At 40.7% G+C, this 21,200-nt stretch overlaps 1 protein-coding gene and 1 pseudogene across 2 annotated transcripts in view; one reads left to right on the top strand and one right to left on the bottom strand.

The window, feature by feature from the left end:
- Positions 1–21,200, top strand: part of LOC118501288 — a 164,732-nt gene that overhangs the window by 31,778 nt on the left and 111,754 nt on the right. The window lies entirely within an intron of this gene.
- On the bottom strand, positions 2,215–4,561 carry LOC114493357 (annotated as a pseudogene).

The raw sequence follows: 21,200 nt of genomic DNA, 5'->3' as shown, positions 1-21,200 counted from the left end.
TCCCCTGAGGACATTTTTTCATTGCTTTTTTAGAGAGAGAAAGGGATAGAGGGTTTAGAGAGGGGGGAAGTGAGAGAGAAAGAGACACGGAAAAACGATGTACAAGAGAAACATAGATCAGTTGCCTTTCATACATATCCCAACTGTGGACTGAACCCACAGCCCAGGCATGTGCCTTGATGGAGAATCAAACCCCTGACCCTTTGGTATACAGGACAATGCACAACCAACTGAGTCACACCATCTAGGGCTGTAGTTGAGTCTTGCATGCTGTTGGCACTTTCATGGGTAGAGTTAACCCTTCAGGCTGGCTGGCTATAAGAATAAACCTTGATCAATCATCATATGAGTTGCTGTGCAGGGTCTGCCACCTGAGACAGAGTTGTTCTCAGCATGGTCTGGTGCCTGTGAGAATCCCCCTTTGGGTGTGCTGCTTGTGTGGCTAGTTGGGTCAAGCTCTGGTCTGGTCTGAAGCCCACCACTGGTCATGTTGGTTTTGGGTCCACTTGGGTGGGGTTCGGCACCAGTAAATGTCAGACATTGTGTGCATCCCACCTTGGGCTACCTATCTGGAGCTACCATGCTATTCACTGTTTGTGGCTGCATCTGTTCAGCCTGGGTGTACATGGGAGGGGCCCATCTGTGCACAAGGGTCGACTTCCTCTAGCTTAAAACTGGGGGCAGGTCTTAAAAGGTCCAAGACTCCCTGAGGTCTGCCTCTACCTATCACCTATTCTGCCTCCCTCTGAGGTTGCCTGGTCTTCCTCTAGAGGCCTCAGAAGAGAGACTATAGAGTGGGCCCAGGCTTGCCTCCACCCATCCACAGACTCTTCCACAGGTGTAAGATTAGTAGGGCTGTGCAACTCTGCCAGAGTCTCCAATTCCACCCCCAGGAGGAGCACACTGTAGGTTCAGGTTAGGTACAGCCAGCTGTTCCCTTTGCAGGACCAAGCTCAGCAGGGAAGAGCCACCAAGTCTCAGGAGGACAGATTAAAAGAGTCTGCTGTTGGAGGTGGTGCTGACTGAGCCCACAGGAATGGGCCAGACACTTTGTTCAGGTCCCAGACAATAGCCCCCGAAGGAGACACACTCTAAATGTCCCAACTCTCAGCAGCACTCCCTGCCACCCACACCAAGCTGAGCTCAGCAGGGTAGGGCCCCCAGCTGCTGGACAGATAGGTCAAAGGAGTCTCCTGTTGGGGGAACAGTGCATACTGAGCTTAGAGGGGAGATAGGAGTGGTTCCCCAGCTTCGAGCAATGTAGCTATACAGCCCAACTCCTGCCCATCTGATTCCTGGATGAAAGTCTCCCCAGAAGAGATGCTCTAACAGGTCTAGCTCTGCATGGCACTCTGATCCCCTGCATGACAGAACTCAGTGGGGTGAGGTCAGAGGGAGTGGAAGGGCAAGCCAAGTGATTTTATAGGTTTCGGGGGAGGTCTCTATGGCTGTGCACTTGAGATGGGAAAAATGGTTCCCTTTCCAAAGCTACGTGGTTCAATCTCTGTCTGAGTCTCCACCAAGAACTTTACCAGAAGAAGAGCTCTGCAAAGGTCCTGGGTTCAGCCAGCAGACACCTCTGCAGGTCACAGGCATGGCAGAGTGGTGTTGCCAGTAGCTGGAGGACCTGGCAGTATTCTCTGCAGGCTGGTGCTATAAGAATAAGAGCTCTACCTGGGGAAGGTGACATCGGGGTCTCTAGCAGACTCCCTTCTCTCCCAGGTAGACAATCCCCACTGATTTTCACCACCTGATGCTATGTGAGCTCCTTTTCCTATCTCTGTTGATTTGAGTTGGGGTCCCTGCATGGTGTAGAGACCCCATGCTCCTGAGGGGAGGGAGTTTGCAGCCAAGATATCTCTCTTGCTTCTCAGTTGTCCCACTTTGGTGGGTGCAGGGGCCAGCCCTTTCTGCATCCTCACCCTTCTTACTGGTTTCTGTTTGGCTTCTTCTGTAAGTCCTTGGTTATAATGTTTCAATTCAGCTACACTTGGGTTGGATATTCGTGTTGATTGCTCTATAATTTAGCTTTAAATTCAGTTTGCCTCAGGGAGCAGGTGCGTTTAGTTTCCACCTACTGTGCAGCCATCTTGGAATCCTCTCGTAAGATGTTTTTAAAATTTACTTTCTGGGCCTTCCCAATTATAGAGATTATAAGTAATTCTTAGAGATGATTATAGAGATTCTATAGTGGTTAGAGATGACAAAGGGAGAAACAGGAGACTGAGAGCCCGAGTCAGGGCAGGAAATAGTTTTCTAGCAAACAGGCATCTCTTCATTTGATGATGATTTTCTGGTGCAAGGCTTGAGGCCCAGAGCCAGGGAGGGGCTCAGGAGGGTGGCGGGCCCTGGGCCCAGGGTGGAGGCAGTGGGTGGCAGTCTGTGGGCAGTGATGTACTTCTTTTAGGCCTCACGGATGACCCTGAAGGCTTGAGCAGTGGCGTAGGGTATGTCTGTAATAGGGTCCCTGTAGAGGGCTGGATGATGGGTCACTGGGCAGACCTCCTGAACCTTTGGGGGATGCACTTGGGAAAACCATTCTTGAAATGTCTCATCATCACTAAAAGTGATGAAGGTATGTGAGCAGTGAGCAGGTGGGACGACAGGTCCAGTCCCACCACAGGGAGCCGTGGGAGCAGGGTCAAGTCCTTCCACAGCAACATTCTCTTTTTTAGGGCCAAGCTCCCCCACTAGCAGCACTGTCACTGAATGAAGGTAACTAAGGGACCAGGGCACTTCCACTTCTTGTGAACTTGCTCCTTTTTGTCAGCCTCAAGTTACTCATATGTCTCCAGTGAACATAAGTTGAGCTCCTCTGTGATCTTGGCCTCTCTGAGCAGCTCCTCCTGGGTCAACGGCCACTCACAGTGGGGCCCCTTTCACCACTGTGACTGGCCCTGCTCTTCCTGTACCCATAGGAATGCTTGTCGTGTATGCTCAGCTGTGGATTGATGCATAGTCTTCCAACTGTCAGAGCCATCATCCTGTAGTTCTAGAGGTAGCAATGCCTTCTCTGCTCAGGCCTTTTGAGAGCTACCAGTTGGGGTGCTCACCTTTTGAGGCCTCAAGCTCTTGAGAAGCTCCTTATAGGCATTGGTGACTGCTCAGCGCTTCCTTCTTGGCTTTTCTGCTTCTCCATCACTGAATGGTTCATCCCCCTCATCATTGTCAAAATCAGAGTTGACTTTATCCTCTGTGTCTGGTCCTCCTTGACACTTATCATCTCCTGATTCCTCTGTGAAACCCCCATAAGTCATCTGGTAGAATTCATCTTCCTCCTCTGTCTCCAGGAGCCCAGAAAGCTGGTTACCCTTGGTCTTCCTGGGTACTCAGCCCCCAGCCAAACTCATACTGCCTACTGAGGCTGCACGGCCACTAGCAGCCCCTTTCCCAATGTGGTTCTCCACTATAAGTGATTCTTGTGTGCCAAGCACTAAGGGATGCAGTTTATGTGCCTTTTTGTCCCAACAACAACCTGTCAAGTGGATACTGATAAGAAGCTCATTTCACACATGAGGCTTTAGTAGCAACCAATGCATGGCAGAGCTGGGTTGCCACCCCAGGCAGTCACATGCTGGAGACTGGACTGGAATCGTGCTTGGGCTGTCCATTTGTTGACTGTGATGTGTCCCTGGCAGGGAGCAAAACTAGATAGGGTCATAGTTTAAGATATTTTTGCCCATTATATAGACTCTGCTCTGGCAGGGGCATTCAAAACAAAAATAATAACAAGGGAATCTGGGTTTCACACTGAAAGCGGGAGATGTAGTGGGGGAGAGAAAGAGCAAAAAAGGAGACAGTCTTTTTTGAGAATGACAGAAGAAGGAAGATATTTTACTATTCTTGGCTGCAGCTCCAAACCTCTTGTTAGTACACAGAATATTGCTGCCACATTGTCTTTAAAATAGTTTCAGGCCCAGAATCCACTCTTGGCTGTGATTGAAAGAATGTGATCATAAATGCCATTAGGGAAACAAAAACATGTAAGGACAAGACTCCCCAGTGTTGTCTTTGACCTAATGCTTATCAGCAGAGTAGGACAAATGTTTTCAATTAAGACCCACATCTCCCTACTGGTTACTGAATAAGATCAGTGTGACTGTTTGGGCCATTTAAAAATGGGTATTTCTAATTAGGTTTTCTGTAAGTCTAATAGAAAAACAATCGGGGACATGACTTGGAAGCCTTAATAAAACAAAGAAGGACTCAGTGCTTGCACCTGAGAAGGAACCCTATGACACAGTCAGGGTACTTGACATGAAGAGGGGCTAGTGTTAGAAACTGGCTCAGAGGTCCTATACAGTTGGGAAAAGTTACACTTCCAAAGCAAGGGCCCTTGTGAGAGAGTGTATTTTGAAAGGCTCAAATAGAATAGAATTCAATAAGGAAGAGCATCAAATGGCATATGAACATTGGACAGTGAATTCTGTTTTCTGTGATTCCATTCCTCTTGTGTATCCTTTTCTTGGTGCTTCAGTTACCTGAATTATTTTATGTAGGACAGTGGCTAGTATGAAATGCCTCAGTGCTATCTCTGTCTTCTGTTATATTCATTTTTAGTGCAGCCTAGATTTAATAATATTTTATTTTTAAAATCTAAATTTTAATTGAAATATTTATTGTATTCTTTCCAGTATGATTTAGTCCCCTTATACCCCTGTCCCTCCTGCAATCACCATACTGGTGTCCATGTCCATGAGTTTTTCCTTTTTGCTCAATCTCTCTACACCCTAAGCTGTCATCCTGGTCTCTACCTATGAGTCTGTCTCTATTTTGCTTGTTAGTTCGGTTTGTTCATTAGATTTTACATATGAGTGAGATCATATGGTATTTGTCTCTCTCCAACTGGCTTATTTCACTTAGCATAACGTTTTCCAGGTCCATCCAAACTCTCACAAAGGGTAAATTTTTTCTTTCTTTATGACCGAGTAGTATTCTATTGTGTAAACGAGCCATATTTGTTTTATTATCCACTCATCTACTGATGGACACTTGGGCTGCTTTCCCTATCTTTGCAATTGTAATAATGCTGCAATGAACATAGGGATGCTCATATTCTTTTGAATTACTGTTTTGGGTTTCTTTGGATATAGTCCCAGAAGTGGGTTGCTGGGGTCCAAAGGTAGCTCCATTTTTAATTTTTTGAGGTATCTCCATAGCTAGTGCAACCTAGATTTTATTCTGCTATTTCAAGCTCCCTTTTCCTGGCCTCAATAATTCCAGAAGATGAAGCTGTACATAATTTTGAATAAAAGTCATTCCAGAAAGTTTTATTAGGGTGAGAAGGGAACAATGGGGAATTTGCTGACATGGCTGTGGCTGGATAGGTGAGAGATAGTGATAAAAATATAAGTATAAAAGTCTAAATTATGATTTAAAAATTCTTAAGATTAAAATAAGGATATTTGTTTTAAACATTTGGAGTTTATATAAACAACATTCTCTCCTGGATAAGCAGGGAATATGCTTGTTCATTTTAGACATGTTAACTGGGAGCCACACAGCAGTTGCTGGAGGGAAGAGGCAAAGGATAAGACATTCTCAGCAGGGTGTGCTGTCTCTGTTTAGAGCTTGAGAAAGAGCACTCTAGGCCTAGGGTTCAGAATTCCATAAATAATTATACTAACAAACAGGTGCACAGAATACCTGATGATTAAATTTATCTATCAGATGTAGGTCAAACATTTGAACCAGGGTTTCTCAACCTTGGCCCTATTGACATTTTGGGTTGGATAATTCTTCATTGTGGGTGGCTGTCTTGTAGAATTGAAGGATGTTTATTTTTAGAAATATTTCTGGCCTCTATCCACTAGATGCCAGTAGCACAATCCTTTGCCTCTTTCCCTCGCCCAATTCATAACAACAAAAATATCTCTAGATATTATCTCTAGATATTGCTTCTACCCAGGGTCTCATTTAGACCCTGGGTAGAAGGGTCCTCCCTAAGTTCCTTGAGCATCCTTATAACCAGTGGTTTAAACTTTGCATCTGGTAAATTACTTACCTCTATTTTGTTTAGTTCTTTTTCTGGAGTTTTGATCTGTTTGTTCATTTGGGCTATGTTTCCTTGTTTCCTAGTTTTGGCAGCCTCCTTGTGTTTGTTTCTATGTTTTAGGTATAGCTGCTTTGACTCTGTGTCTTGTTAGCATGGCCTAATGTAGTAGGTGTCCTGTAGGGTCAGTGGCACAGACTCTTCTGTCAGCCAAGCTGGGTATTTGAGGTGAGCCCTTATGTGGGCTGAGTATACACTCCTTTTGTAGTTGAGACTTGGTTGCTGTTGGCAGATCAATGGGAGGGATTTACCCAGGCCAGTCAGCTGCAAGGACTGGCTGTGACCACTGACCACCAATCTCTGCTCTCTGTGGAGGATTAGCTGTGCAGGCACAGGGTGGTGGTGCTCCAGTGTGGTCTGTAGCTGTCCACTGGGTGCTCTGGCCCTGGGGTTTCCTTAGGTGGTGCAGGCCAAGGTCAGTCTCCACCTGTGTTTTGCCAGGGGCCACCCTGCCTGATCTATAAAGCAATCTGAGAAGGCTGCTACTTGTGCTGGGCTTAGACATTCGCAGGTGAAGCCAAACTGTGAATCTAGGCTAGCTGCTGCTAGTGCCAGGTCTGGAGCTCACTGAGGTCAGCTGTTGCTTGTTTGGGAGGATTTAGGAAGTTGTGAAGCATGAGTCAAGACCAGCCATTCATGTTGAAAAGCAGTTTGGGTGGTACAGAGTCTCTAGGGATCTCCAGGGCCAGGCAAACAGTGTTAGCCAGGTTGATGGAGTCTCAGACATGGCACCAACTTGTTGGCTCTGTGGATGGAGCATTTAGAAAAGGGACAATGGCCTCAGCTCACCTTGAGCCAGACACTTTAATCTTTCCATGTATGTGACTGGTGTCTTTCAAGCTGCTACCCCAGTGCTGGAGCTCAGAGGGAGTCTGAGTAGGTGAGTCTGTGTGTGGGTTCTTTAAGAGGAACTGCTTGGATCTCCAGCAGTGTCTTCCACCAACTCAATCTCCGTTGGTTTTTGAAGTCAGAGGTTGTAGGGACTTATCTTCCTGTCACTGGCACCCTGGTCTGGGGGGCCTTTTGTGGAGCCGGGACTCCTCACTTCCGAGATATCCCTCCTGGGTTTTTATCCACCACACGTGTGTGTGGGACCAGGCCATTCTGTGTCTGCGCCCCTCCTACTAGTCTAGATGGATGTAGTTTCTTTAATTCTGTAGTTGTCAGACTTCCATTTAACTTGATTTCTGGTGGTTCTGAGTGATGATTATTCTATATTTTAGTTGTAATTTTGATGTGGTTGTGGAAAGAGGTGGTCTGCCGATGCTTCCATCTTGACTGGAATACTTTTCATTCATTTTTAAACATGAAAAATAAAATATTTATATTCATTCTTGAAGAAAAATTTTCTATCCCTTTTGCCAGTTTGATTGTAGTAATGATTTTGAAACAAGCTAGCAGTTGTTTCTTCAAAATAAACTTATTCCATGAGTCTTTTCTTTCAAGATTGAAATACAGTTAATTGAACAATGAAATGTTAGTTTATTGTAAAATCCAAGTGTATTTTTTCTGACTTATTACAGACACTGACTAGAAATGATTTTCCCTTTTGCCCATTTATATAATAAAGTCCCTTAATTTAGATCACAAAGGACAAATACATTTGAATTATGAAAGTGATCCATTTTCATATATACCAGGGTTTAAGCACATATGAAATAAAGTGAAGAATTTTTAAATTTTGGCAAAATAATTGCTTTTTCTGGCTATTTTAGGTACAGTTATTTGAATATTTAGGATAAAAGCATTTCCCTTTGTGGATTGTTATTTGAATACATAGCTCAGTTGTCATTTTGATTTTACAATGTAGATCTTATTGATGCTTTTAAGTTTTAAGGACTGGTTCTAGAATTTAGAATCTTTTTCAGGGGAAGCTGAGATGGGTACTAGGTGATCAACTGCATATTTAAAATCCATCACTAATTGCCACCTTAACTTGTAGAGTTTTAGTGTGCTTTAAAGATAATTTTGTGATGTTTTCAGGTCATAATTTTCATTCACTTTGTGTAAAACAAGAGGAAAGAGTTTGTGCAATCTAAAAAGTTGGTACAATTTAAGTTTTTAAAAAATGTAATGTTGATATCAGGGTTTAGAATAATATGGCTGCCTTTAGAGCAGAATTGAACTAGCTAACTATCCCTGTTAGGTTATATACACTGTTGACTTGTTGTACATGGGAAACATGTTTTTTAATTGAAGAGTACAGTATTTAGTTGTGACTTAAGTACCATCATTCTGTAGCTGTAAACAGCCTGGAGCTAGGCAGCTGTGTTTTTTATTTTTTTTACCATGCTTGTTTTAAAGAATAAGTAAACATTTGGGTTTAATAAGGATGGATTTTAATAAAGAATTTTGACAGTAAAATCAAAATCTTGGGAACTAGCCAACCACAATCATATTTAAGCATCTCTCATCCCAAACAAAAGCAGTCTGATAGGCTGTGCAGCACATTATTGAGTTGTGCTTGATATATATTTCACTTGGGGAGAAATTTATTTTTACAATTACCTGGTTTCCTTCACTCACTGCGAAGTGTGCTAAACCTTGGTCTCACCATAGTGGAGAAGGATGGCTTGACAAAATTAGCTGTATTTATTATCTTTAAGCACTTTTCTTCATGCATATCAGGAAAAAGTTAAATTCTTAGCCCATTGCATTGAAACTAAAAATAATACATTTTCTTTTAATATAATTTATGTTTTGCTTTGTTTTCCTATTGTATGGGAAAGAACTTTCAGAGTCCTGGTGATAAATTTTTCCATAGTGTTCCCTTGCCTTCATTTTTCATTAAAGTAGTGTCTGGAGCTGGAAGGTAACCTAATTGACTCTGTATTAGGGATAAGAAAACTGAGACTGAATGAGAATATGACTTTTGCAAGGCCATACAGCCAATTAGATAGTTGGGCCCAGAACCTATTTAGTTTTTCAGAATTATTTTTATTCTTTTTACATCATGTTGATGGCACTTTTTTCTCTTTGCCTCCATATTCCCTTCTTTTTTCCCTTCACTGTCTTAAGACCTAGACTCCAGGTATCCAGAATTATTTCTTACTGTGACTTCTCTCCTCTGAAATCTCTGTGATACTCTGTGTTAGTGTGAGGACCATCACACTCTCCTCTCCTGGGATGGCCATCTGTAGCCTCTTGCTGGTGACTTCTGAGCCGAGCTCACTTATGCCTGTAGAAGGTCTGCACAAAGCCAGGACTTGCTGCTCACAGAGCCCTTTGGTGGTGGTAGAGAAGGGGGTGTGGGATGGGACTCAGGCTTGGCACAGAAGATACTATATTGTGTCATAAAGTCAAAGGGCATAGGTGAGACAAATTACAGGGAGTTATGACAGGGAGAAGTTCCTAGTTTTATGATCACTGACTGGTGCATTCAGTCAAGTGCCATTGATCTGCCAGCTTACGTTGCTGTTAATATGAATAAAAGATAAAATCTCCATTACCAGCCATCTTTCATGTGAAATAAAGGCAGAGTAACAGACCAACCCAGTGGTACTTCACTTTATTAGCTTTATTTTATTTTCAAATCTTTGAACCATTCCCAAAGAAGAAGTGCCCACAAGTACTTTTTCTTTTTAGCCCAGTTGGTATAGATTATGAGTCTCCATTCTTTTGGGGAAGAAGATATACTTTTGACATATTTGAAATATTATTATCTGGAGTGGGTTGGGTGTTGTTGAGGTCCCTTGATTTGAGAGAATGGAGCGTTGAGTCAGTGGCCTTACCAGGAATTCCCAGAAGCCTGGAGGAAGAGCTATTGCTTTAGACATTATCTAAGCAAGGCTATAGGATGGCCGTGATCACATGGTTAACTGTGGCTTGTCATACCGGTCATCAGATTTGACTAGATTTGATAAGTAAAATCTCCTTCATCCTTTACCCCCTTTTCCCACCTTTTAAATTGGTAGTCTGTCTTCTCCTTAGATCTCACAGATAATATAGTAAATAAAATTCCTGTCCTTTGCTTGGCTTACTCTAAATTTATTAGGCACACAGGAGGAGATTATATTAAAGCCAGACCTCATCATTTCAGCTAGATTTCCCCTGAAGAACATTTCCAGTCTCAAGCTCTTCATCTCTTAATCATTGGCAATAGGGTTCTGAAGAAATGAAAGATTGCGACAGCTGAGACACTTTTCATTGTTCTGATTTCATTATACTGTTGAGACCTGCCTAGCTGTACAGTCTTTGGCACTCATTTATTACTCTGGAAAGTGATTATTAAACTGTTCACTGAATTATGGTTTTTTATGCATGACTCTGTTCTGCTGCTTTTTAGGGTTAAGTGAAAAAGCTTGTTCAATATCCATTTACAGTGGAATCTTTGAAAATGCTAAGTGGAATGCATAATTCATATAGGCTGTCACAAGTACAATGCCAAATCACTTTAGCCAAGTATCAGGTAACAAGGAAATGGGAGTAGGTGGCAGTCCTAATAGAACTAGTCCTGGGAAGCTAATGGGTGCTGATAATCAGAAAATCCCAAATAATAGTGACTTATACAAGAAGCAAGTTTATTTCTTTTTTGTACAAGGTCATGTAAATAGGAATTTAGGACTGACACAGTGTTTTACAGAGTTAGGGATCCAGTATCCTGCTGTTTTCTTGCTTCATTGACTCTGACCCTCATTACAAAGGTCATCTCAAGGTCCAGTATGGCTGCTCTGACCATCACATCTTCATTCCAGCCAGCATGAAGGTTTTAAACAAGAAAACTGTGAAGTTGCCTACCACTTCTGCTTATATTTTGTTAGTCAAGACTTGACCACATCTAGCTACAAAAGAGAAAAAAATGAAGTCACTCTTCTGGGCAACTGTGTACCAAGGTTCACATTCTATTATTATGGAAGAGGGTAGAAGAGATATTGGGGCAGTTTTTGTCATGGTTTCTGTAGGTCATGTACCTTCTAAGGAGGCTTTTGTGGCTCAAAGAGTTATTCCCTCTTCCAACAAAGGTTTATCAAGCATCTACAAAATTTAGCATTGTACTAGGCACTAAGAATTGAACAATTTTTCATGACACAATTTTAGTGTTAAGGAGTTAGGTGGCATTATAAGATAACTAGCAGACAGTGGAAAATGGTGGAGAAAACCCTGGGATTGCAGTTTAATGATATAGAAAGGCATCCTTGATTTGGAATTTATTATTTAAAATCATTGTTGCCTTAGTTTTCTCATCTGTGCAGCCAATAATACTGACTTTATAATATTGTGAGAGTAAAATGATCTAAAGTAAAACACATGTTAACCTATATTTTAAATGTGCATTTTTAAAGGTTCTCAGTACATGCTTCACATTGTCATCTAGTAAAGTTGACCTACCTATAATCCCACAAATAGTGAGTACCAGTTTGTTTCCCTATATCCTTACCAGCACTGTGCATGACTGTTGTTGAATCTGCTAATTTGAAAGGCCAGTGGCTTCCCAATACTTTCCAGTTGTGGAAACCTTTCTTCAGTTGAAATGTCAAGACATGTTCAAAATCCCAAACATTAATAGCATGACAGCAATGTCTCTATTGGGAACAGGTGACCTGGACCCAGCTACTTACTGGATTCAGGTTCCTACCAGCACACTCTTTGGCCTTTAAGAGATTCATCTATCCTTCAGTTTAAAAAAAATGTTAAAGTGTAGTTGGCACACAATATGTTAATTTCAGGTGCACAGTATAGTGTCTTGACATTTGTATTCCTTATGATATAATCAGCACACTAAGTCTAGTAACCATCTGTTACCATGCAAAGTTGTCATAATATTATTGACTTATATTCCCCTTTTCCTTTTCACTCATCCCCCACTCCCTTCCCTCTGTAACCCTCAGTTTGTTATCATATATATGGGTCTGTTTTGTTTTGTTTTGTTTGTTTGGTTTAAATTCCACATAGAAGTGAAATCATGCAGTATTTGTCTTTGTCTTATTTCACTCAGCATGATAACTTCCAGGTCCATCCATGTTGTTTCAAATGGCAAGATTTCATTCTTTTTTATGGCTGAGTAATATTCCATTGTGTGTGCAGGCGTGCATGTGTGTATGTATATGTATATATATTACATTTATGTATTCATTCATCTATCGATAAAGAGTTAGTTTGCTTCTATATCTTGGCTATTATAAATAATTATACAATGCACATAGGGGTGTATATGTCTTTTTGAATTAGTGTTTTCATTTTCTTTGGATGAATATCCAGAAGTGGAATTGGTTAGTCATATGGTAGTTCTCTTGTTAATTTTTGAGGAACCTCTACACTGTTTTCCATAGTAGCTGTAAACATTTCCATTCTCACCCAACATCCCATGAGGGTTTCCTTTTCTTCACAGCCTCACCAACACTTGTTTTTTTTGTTTTTTTTCCAAAAATTTATTTATTTATTTTTAGAGAGAGGAGAAGGGAGGGAGAAAGAAAGGGAGAGAAACATCAGTGTGTGGTTGCCTCTTATGTCCCTCCACCTGCAAACCAGGTATATGCCCTGACTGGGAATTGAACTGGTGATCCTTTGGTCCTCAGCCTGGCACTCAATCCTCTAAGCCACACCAGCCAGGGCCCAACACTTGCCATTTGTTGACTCTTTGATAATACCCATTCTGACAGGTGTAAGGTATCCATTCAGTTTTACTTAGGTGCCTATTATGTCTGGCACTATACAAAACACTGGGAAACAGCACTGAAAAAATGAGGTCCCTGCTTTCTTGGGGCTTACATTCTAGAGAGAGGAAGCAGAAAGTAAATAAATCCGTAATATCTCTCAGGTGGTAATAAGTGACATAAAAAAGAGTAATGCAGGATAAGAGAGATGAAGCAGGGGGAGGTAGAGAGATATTTAAATCTGGTCACGAAAGGACTGTAAGAACGTGACTTTGACCAGAGGTTTGAAGGAGGTAGTGGAGCAAGTTACGCAGTTCATGTATAGAGGAAGATATCAATAATTCTAGGTAGAGGGAAGAAATGCTGCTGATCTCCAAGGCAGGAATGTCCCTACTGGGTTTGAGGAATAGTAAGGTGGGCACTTTGGCTGGAGGGGATGGTAGGACGTAAAGTCAGAGAGCCTGATCAGCTAGGGCAGTGGTTCTCAGTACTGTCAGGCCCAGCCCTCCCCTCTTATTGTGTATATAATACTTTGCACATATTTTCCATTAGCATCCTGAAATAAAATGAATAATTATCATCTACCTACCCATGCAATGTCAAAAATTAATATAGTGCTGTATTTGTAACATAAAGAAAAAACTAGAGTAATTTATAATTATTAGTAAGTTGTTAACTGCTTTTATCTACTGACAATAAATGTGTTTTGTGTAGGAATGTAAGCAGCTATAAGGTATAAGAATGACCGGAAAATGAAAAAGCAGTGCAGGTGGCTCTAAAATACATGTCAGGATTAAATGGTAGAGACTAGATGTACATGTATATGAGAAGAAATGGAAAATAAACTGAGGTGAAGTAGAGATGTATGCTACAGCCAATTAAAACTTCTGAAACAGAGAAAATGAGATAGGCCTCTTCATAGGTATAGTTTCAGAATAAATCCCTGTCGTGGCATGGAACAAAGTAAAAGTATATATTTAAAAAAAACCCATATTTTCCAACTTGAAATTTCAACATATGTCAGGACACGTTCAGTCTCTGGAACTTAAAAAGACCTGGGAAACCATGTCTTCCGATAGATGATGCAACTGCATGATGGACTGGGGAGAAAAGAAGGGCTGTGCAAGAAGACAGAGAAATGGACCTCTGTGGACAGGTGAAAGTAGAACAAAAACAATATGTCATTCAAAATTAAGTAACTTCTGTGTGTAATTTTCATAACAAAAATATCATTTTGCTAAAAGTATTTTAAAATAATATAGATTGGCAATAACATATTTAAAAGTTAGAAATTAAGTAAGTATTCATTATTTCCGAATTTCACATGTTTCTGCTGAGTTAATTATTTTTGGTTCTAAGTTTACAGAATGAACTTCATGTGTTCTCTGTACATATTTATATGCTACCAGTGCAGAATGAAACTGTGTTGCTCTAGTGAATAAACTACTGCTAGCAAAGCTGCCTTTGCTAGGTTATTCCAATATGGTAGGAAACTGCTGGTGAAAGTCCCAAGAAAATGAAGTACAATCTTCCTTCAGTTTACACAGTAGTTGCATTCCTGGAAAATATAGTGTGGGCTGAATAAGAATAATATTTTATGTTTAAATATAAAAAATGAAATTAGATTCTTTCTCAGATAGTTCTAAAATGTTTTTTCAGCCAATTTTGAATGCAGACATTTGAAATTTATGCAGGACGTGAGACGGTTCTTTGTTTTGTGGGGCTGTCCTGTAACTGCAGGATGCTTAGCATATCTGTGGTCTTCCCTTGCCCACTGCATGCCAGTAGCAGTTTCCCATTGTAATAACCAAAACTACTCCCCTACTCCTCGGGCAATTTATAAATGTTCCCTAGGGAGCAGTATCCTCTCTGCTGAAGATCACTGAGGCGTAGTTTTGTAAGTCATGGTAAGAATTTTGGATTTCATTCCGAGTGACATGGGAGGACATTGGAAGGTTTTGAGCAGAGGCATGACGTGATCTGGCCTTGTTTTAAAATGATCATCTGACTACTATGTGGACAACATTGTATACAGGGAGGAGTGGTGGAGGAAGGAATACCAGTTAGGCACTTAATTGCAATAATCCAGGTGAGAGAGAAGGTAGCTTGGGCCAAGAAGTGATAGTTGTGGAAAGAAGGTGAGGAATGGTCTGATGTAGCATAAATTTTGAAATTTGCTTATAGGTTGAATGTGTGGCAAGAGAAGGGTCAAGGATGACTCTATGATTTTTGATGGGTGAAGCTAACTGTTAGAGTAGAATTTCTTTTCCTGAGATTTTGAAGACCAAAGGTGAGCCAGGTTGTGGCGCTGATTTAGGACATGTTAAATTTGCGGTGCCCAATATACTTCCAAGGAGACATGTCCAGTAGGCAGTTAGTTATAATTCTAGGGTTTAGGGGGAGGTTAGGGATAGAAAAATTGAGAATCATTAGAGAATAGATGGTATTTGAAATGATCGAACTGGACGAGAGGACTGAGGAGCAGAATGTAGCTGGACTAAGAGCCTGTGGGCATGCCATTGTTTAGAGGCAGAATGATGAGAAGAAACTGAGGAGAGGCAGGTGTAGAAGGAGAACCAGGAGGTGTGTTGTGTCTTGGAATTCAAGTGAAGAAAGTACTTCCAGAAGGATTCAATAACTGTGTCAAATTCTGCAAAGTCAAGTAGGATGAGGGCTATAAGATTTAACGAGAATATTATATATATAACATTTAACTACACACACACACGCACACACACACACACCCTTAAAGCTTTTATTGATCATCCCTGTGAATGGGATGTCTTTTCTATTTACAGTTTGTTTATTACCACATTGGTTTTAATATGCTGATCATGTATCTCATAACCTCTCTGAACTCTCACATTTATTTTAATAGTTTACCTGCAGAATTTCTTGTTTAATAAAATTGATGTTTAATGAAAGTGGTGGTAATGAGCACCCCTGCTTTATTCCTGATTTTAAAAAACAAAGGCTTGGTTCTTAGTGTCACACTAAATATGATGTTTATTATGGCTTTTTGATTGATATTCTTTGTTAGGTTCACTTCCTTTCTCAGCTTGCTAATAATTTTTATTATGAATGAATGTTGAATTTTATTGAATTTTTTTTTGCTTCCATTGAGATAATCATACTTTTTCTCCTTAACCTGTTATTATGATATGTTAGACCATCTGAATTATCTTTGTGTTTTGGGAAAAACATTCTTGGTTATGTTACAGTATGTTTTTACACAGTGAGAATTTCTATTAGGGTTTTATCTTTCTGTTCATATGTGAGGTTGGTGTACACGTTTTTTTCTTGAACTGTTTATATCCATTTATGGTATCAAAATTGTACTAGCTGCATAAATTGGGTTTTTCTGTTTTCTAGAAATAGTTTGTATAAGTAAGGGCTTATTTGTTTCTTGAAAATTTGGTAATTTTCACCTGTAATATTGTCTGGACTGGTGTCTTGGGTAGAGATTTTTACAAATCATCTCAGTTTCTTTAATGATCATTAATTTATTCAGGCTTTTAACTCCCTTCCACTCCTCCCCCTATCGGTTTTGTTACATGAATTTCTAGAAAATAACTTTTTAAATCTAACTTTGTCCACATTTATTGGCATGAAGCTATTCACAATTATTTCTTCTTACCCTGTGGCTGGTCTTTTGATTTTAGCTATGGAGTCTGTCTTAGTCTGTAGTGGGGATGAATCTCAGTCTCTAAACACATGGGCAAGAAATATATTTATTTCTCTAGAACTCAATTTAGTCTTATTATTAAAAGTATTTTTTATTGATTATGCTATTAAGTTTTCCTTCCCTTTATCCTCCCTTCACCATACCTCCTAGCCCCCCAGCATTCCCTTCCCCCTTAGTTCATGTCCATGGGTTGTACATATAAGTTCTTTGAGTCCTCTGTTTACTATACCATGTTTTATATCTCCTCATCTGTTTTGTGCCTACTAATTATGCTTCTTCTTCCCTGTACCTTTCTCCCCCATTCCTCCTTTTCCCTTCCCCATTGAACTCCCTCTGTGTGATGTCCATTTCTCTGGTTTTGTTCCTGTTTTGGTTGTTGGCTTAGTTTTTGTTTTCATTGTTTTTCTTTTCTTTTAGGTTCGTTTATTGACAATTGTGAGTTTGTTGGCATTTTAATGTTCATAATTTTTAATCTTCTTAAATTTCTTAGATAAGTCCCTTTAACATTTCATGTAATAAGGGCTTGGTGATGATGAACTCCCAGACCTTATCTAGGAAGCACTTTATCTGCCCTTCCATTCTAAATGAAAGCTTTGTGGGATAGAGCAATCTTCGATGTAGGTCTTTGCCTTTCATGACTTCAGATACTTCTTTCCAGCCCTTCTTGCAAGGTTTCTTTTGAGAATCAGGTGATAGCCTTATGGGCACTTCTTTGTAGGTAACTCTCTCCTTTCCTCTTGCTACTTTTAAGATTCTCTCCTTATCTTTAATCTTGGGTAGCTTAATGATGATGTGGAACACAGCAAGGCACATCATCATCAATTTATTCTTAATATGAAGTTTCCATTCCTGAGGACCACAGAAATTTGGTCTTAGGCAATTTGGAGATTTATCCCCCATCACTGGGATATGTAGAGTTCTTTAAGGTCATGCGCCATTCTGACTTCTAATGAGACATTCATACTTTCATTCTGGTGGTCCATGTAGGTCTCATTGGGAAAGGGGGTACCAGGCGTGCAGTCTTTTGATCCCCACTCATCATATAAGAATGGGCCTGGGGCCTGGGAACACTTTGTTCCCAAGAGACAGAGTCCTCACAGCTTGGTCTGGGCTTATGACCTTGCATGGGAGTGCCTTTTCTTGTTTAGACTCAATGTATGCTTTTTTGTCCTAGTTACATGTATGTCTTATGGCACCCAACCAGCCCCACTAATGTGTCTGTCTCCTGCAGGGAGAGGACAGGTCCTTTTGTTCTGCAGCACAAGTGGGGTATGTGAAGGCCAGTGGTTTTGCGTTGGCTTTTGGGAGGGAGCTGCTGGTCATGGCAGACCGATGGCTGCAACTAAAGCTGATCTTGCTCTGTCTCATCTTTATGTAACAATTTTCCATCAGTGCACTGTGTTGTGTTTTTTTCCCGGCAACTCCAGTACCATGAAGTAGTGGGCAGAAATATTTGGACTTCTCCTGGTGATAGGCAACAGATGCCACTTGCTGGACAGATCTGTCCTCCATTGTCAGTCCACACAGGTCTCTGCTGAGTTGACCCTTGTTGCTCTGTCTAAAGCTCCTTCAGTTTCCCCAGCTTTGCCATCTGTGTTTGCAACTCTTGGGTATACAGAAGTCATTTTGCTTCTCAGGCCATGCTGGGGCTGGTGAGCTCTACGAGACTATGTAATTCTCTACCTGCCTCTACATTCCCACATGACCCTGTCTTCTCTGGAATCTTGCTGCTTCTTGGCTTCTCCCTAGGAAATGTTCTCAGATCTTGTTTCCTTTGGGTTTAGCCCTGGGGTGCTGGGTGTGAGCCCCTGTCCCTGGGGCTGAGCAGCATCTCTGTTTTCATCGCCTCCTGCCAACTTTGGCTAGCCTGGGAATTCAGTTGATTTCTAGCTGTAGAGAGAAGAAATATTACTGAAACAAATTCATCTTGTTTTCCCTCAAATTGGTTGTCACCATCCCATGTTCTTTTGTTACACAAGTTCCCCAGATTTTTGAAACCTGAAAGCCAGAGAAAGACTCTTCTTTTTACTTTATGTTCTACAATAGCACCTTTTACCTGAGGTTTTGGGCAAGAATGGCCAGGTTGGGTAAAGGGAGAATTTTGGGTGTGTGAGTTGGAGGGAAACATCAGTGGACGCATGAAAACTATCTCTTCATACCCTTCATTTGAAAGGTGAAGAGAGATTCTCAGTGAAGTAACTGATTTGACAAGGCCGCATACAGTTATGGTGGAACAGGGAGACCCAACTCTAGCACTACCCTTCTGTTCTTTGATGCTATATGTTGTCTGACAGTTATTTGAAACACATACGAATTTTAGGTTCTACAGTGCAATTCGTAATTTAGTTAAATTTTTAAATAACATTGTAACTGCCATTATTGTAACAAATGAATCATTTTAGATGCTGAATTTTCTTAATTGTGGGTTCACTCCTTTAAGGACAGATACGTCCTTTTTAATGCTTACTTTTCCAGTAGAAACATTGTCTAAAATCCGTTATGCCTTTTCCTTGTGTAAAAGCAGACATGACTTGTTCATCCCTGCATTCATATTGCCCAGCTTGGGTGTGTCCTTATGGAGGTGCTATGTTGATCATTTGCTTGAGGACGAGAGGGTACCGTTTTGGTGTCGGTTCTTGTACTGTGCTGTGATACGGTGATGCTTAGTGGGTGAAGTGTTTGTCTCTCACCCTATGTACAGTGGATGAGCTTTGACTGCTTTTGTTTTCTTTTCGTATTTTTTGTTTCCTCCTTGCCCCTAGGCTGACAGTCTGTTTTACAGTCAGTATTTAAGTACACTGTAAATAGTCCTCTTCCACAGCGCTCTTTCTAATATCTTATTCCTATTCTGCCCTAGGTTTTGAAACTCGATTAATAAGTCTGGTAATATTGTTTGTAAAGTGAGAGTAAAGAGCCTCCGAGGGAGGGCCTCAGCAGCTTTCCCATAGGAAAGCGTCTGAGCTTCCTTTCTCTGCAGGCCTTTCCCGACACCTCTTTCACCTGCTCTAAGGCCTTTTTGGCTTACATCCTGCTCTTGTCATTAATAGATCCTCGAGGTTGCAGGAAGTCTGCACAGTGAATAGGTGAGCAATAACTGCTTTCTTTACTTTTCTTTTTTTCATTGATTCAGAGGTACTGCAAAATGATTTTGTATTTGAATAGCCATATTCTTAGCATAGAGCTATTAACTAGATATGTTGCAAATCAGAGTAAAAAAATAACAAAGGTAGAACCACAGAATACCTTTGGGCAATTTGATCATTTCAGATGCAAACTATACAGCTGACCTTGGGGGCTTTTTGAACCACAGCTGTCAGTTTAAACAAAACTGGAAACCTAATTAAACTTTTGTTGGATGGGATGCTAGCTTGAGAACTGGTTGGACAGCTTTTAAAACCTGATGACGCACTTCTTCCCCAGAAAACAAATAGAAATACTGATACTTAGTGCATATGTTCTTTAAGGCTAACCATAAGGTCTTCGTTTTATCACTTTTTGGAAAGTGGAGAACAGTTTCCTGCACACAGATTAATTGTAATGTTTATAAATTTTCTTCGCTTGTTATGTTGCAAAATTGAGGTGAAGCTATTTTTTTAGACTGATCTCTTGCCAACCTTTTCCCATTCCTATTCTCTCATTCTTTCCCTTTTCTCCCCCTGCCAATACAATTTATAAGTTCTTAGTTTCCTGTCAGTATGTATTTGAATATTTAAGCAAACACAGTCCACCTTTTCAATATTCACTCGGCTCTCAGAAGAAATTGAATGTATATATTTTTTTCATCCATGATTCCCTTTTGGGTGATTCATGAAAACACTAAATTTTCCTTTCACAAATATTTACCAAGTGCCTTCAAGGTGCCAAATATCAGAAATATATAATTGTACATATTATGTGTCTAGGTTCTGTATTTATATATAATCATATACATGGAACATTTCTGCATGTGAGTTATTTCATATGACTCAGGTGTAGGGTTCAAAGTTGGGGTCAAGCAGAGGGGGGCTGCTGAGGCAGGAGGGAGATGAATCTGGAGAGGCAGTTGGTGACCAGCATGTGGCCATAGGAAGGAGTTTATGTTTAATTCTGATGGCATTGGGATACAATGAATGTTCTAGAAAGATTATTCTGACGCAGTGCCAACATGGACCAGTGGGAAGCAGGAGTTGGGAGACTGAAGCCTTAATCCGGAGAGAAGTGAGGAGTGCCTGAAATAAGATAGAATAGGTGGCTGGATAGCAGGGTACAAATGAAACAGCAAGAGATATTCAGGTGACAAACTCCAGATTTGGTGGTGGTGGTGACAGTAAGCCATTAGTTTGAACCATATGAAATTGCTGTTTTTATATGTGAAAAATGGTCAAATCAGAAACTTTATGTGGTTCAGCTTAATCCATTGCAGCACGTTGAGGAATAATGGTTGAGGACCCGACCAGGGAATAACTTGCAGTAAAACTGACTGTGATGGGAAGAAAGTAAACCTGGAGAGAGCTGTAGGAGGTTATACAGGATTTTCTTTGAAAGGATCTTTATGTGCTGAGGGAAAAAAACCTATGGGAGGGAGAGAGAGATTGAACATACAAGAAGAAATGATGACGCACTTCTTCCCCAGAAAACAAATAGAAATACTGATACATAGATTTAATGTTGTTTATTTTTTGTTTTAATTTAATTTTTATCTTGGTGTGAGTAATGCATAAACAGTTTAAAAACTCACGGAGTGCTACTGCACTTCTAACAACAGTTTCTTGTCAAACGTTTTTATACCTTCCATTGCTACTACCCATAGACAACTATTTTCCAATCTTTTAGCTGTTAGGTCAGAGTCGTTCAAGACACCACACCAGATGGATGCAGCGAGCTAAGTAGC

This window comes from Phyllostomus discolor, chromosome 1 (genome assembly GCF_004126475.2).
Source record: "Phyllostomus discolor isolate MPI-MPIP mPhyDis1 chromosome 1, mPhyDis1.pri.v3, whole genome shotgun sequence".
Lineage (NCBI taxonomy): Eukaryota > Metazoa > Chordata > Mammalia > Chiroptera > Phyllostomidae > Phyllostomus > Phyllostomus discolor.
Note: the sequence above shows the minus strand (reverse complement) of the source record. Positions and strands in the feature narration are given on the sequence as shown.